Source organism: Carya illinoinensis, chromosome 3 (assembly GCF_018687715.1).
Source record: "Carya illinoinensis cultivar Pawnee chromosome 3, C.illinoinensisPawnee_v1, whole genome shotgun sequence".
Taxonomy (NCBI): domain Eukaryota; kingdom Viridiplantae; phylum Streptophyta; class Magnoliopsida; order Fagales; family Juglandaceae; genus Carya; species Carya illinoinensis.
This window is the reverse complement of record NC_056754.1, coordinates 38,725,160-38,726,719: the sequence shown is the minus strand read 5'-3', so window position 1 is coordinate 38,726,719 and position 1,560 is coordinate 38,725,160. Positions and strand designations below refer to the sequence as shown.

The 1,560-nt window shown below is 29.6% G+C and overlaps 1 long non-coding RNA gene across 1 annotated transcript; it reads left to right on the top strand.

Annotated features, from left to right (window-relative positions):
* The first annotated feature begins 423 nt into the window (after positions 1 to 423).
* LOC122305646 lies at positions 424 to 1,560 on the top strand. The gene is made up of 2 exons (XR_006241190.1): positions 424 to 745; positions 1,134 to 1,560. It is a non-coding gene; the product is annotated as an uncharacterized LOC122305646 (long non-coding RNA).

Sequence of the window (1,560 nt, the reverse complement as noted above, 5' to 3'; positions counted from 1 at the left end):
AATTGTTTATTATTCATCAATATCTTCGCATCAATAGCTGAACTGCCCTTATGATTGGACCTTAGGACGACTCCTTTGTCAGTTTCATATAATATCTTCGCATTGACTTGGGGTCATTGAAGCAGACAAATCTGTCAAACTAGTTACAACATTGGGGACCCATCATTGTGAATAATTATATATCTTTTCTAATGTTACAAATCAATCTTTTTATTGAAAAAATATTTTATTAAAAATTAAATAAAATATTATTATAATATAATTTTTATTTTAAAATTTAAAAAAATTAAATTCTTTCTTATATTTTATATAAAAATATTTTATAATAATTATATAAAATAAAATAGTTTAGTTTTTATAACCAAACTAGTTTTCGTGATTCATATCATTTAGTTTTCTACGCTCCTCTTGTAGAACAACTTGCATGCTATGTCTTTTAAGTTTAAAGTAGGTCCAATTTAACATATTCTAATAATTCTTTTATTTTTTTATCAAAATTTTCTTATAATCAACACAAACAAATTAGAATCATATATCTCTCTCTCACGCGTGCGTGCATACATATACAATCAGAAGCTTACATGTGCATGGATACTCACTATAAATAAGAGTGGATCAAGAAGAACTAAAGCTACAACAACCTATATTCTCTCCAATATGAAGACATTCTACATAGTAATCTTTCTTTTGGCTTTCATCATCTTTGTTTCTTCATCTATAACAGCTCGGGAACTATCTCAAACAGGTTAGGAGACTTCAAATTCTCATAATTTATCTATTTATTTTTTTCCAATACTAAAAATATTTTGTGCATACATAATTATTATGACTTATGACTGTCTAATACTGTTAAGTACTTCACATCATGGATGTTGTTCTTTAGTGATCTAATCTGTCTATAAGTACTACTATCTATGCAAGTAAGTATGAAAAAATGAATCAATTAATATCTAATCCCTATGATAGATACAATAATTTTGGAATACTTTGTTTAAAGATGATTGATCTCATGTACCATTATCAAACCAAGTTGTTAAAGGGAAAACTGTAATTCCTCCTCACATAATTATATTGTTACAACTTATACTTACATATCTGATAACCCAATACCATCTTTCTCTTTTATTCAACAGAAGAAAAAAGTGCCCTAGGGCGTAAGCTTATGCAGGTGAGTACTACCCCTGCATGCGGCAAATCGCGAACATATAAAAGATGCCTGCCACCAAGCCCGAAGAAGAAGTGTAGGAGGACCCCATACAAACGCAATTGCGGGCCTTGAAAAAATATGGTAATTATATTAAGGGTTGTAATTGTAATGAAATAAAAGTGAATGCATGGCAAAGAAGAATAATTTAGCTTTGTGTCACACAAGGCTAGCTTGCAGGAATTTGCAATCGAGGAGGAGGGGGATTAATAATGCAGTTATTATGTTTAGTTGCCATTTCGGAAAGCACTATATATATAGAATATAGTGTAATATATGAATATGTGTGTACGTTTTGAAAGTATGTAATTTTCCTTTATTTCCCTCCAGTTAAATTAACACCCATGTCTACTTAA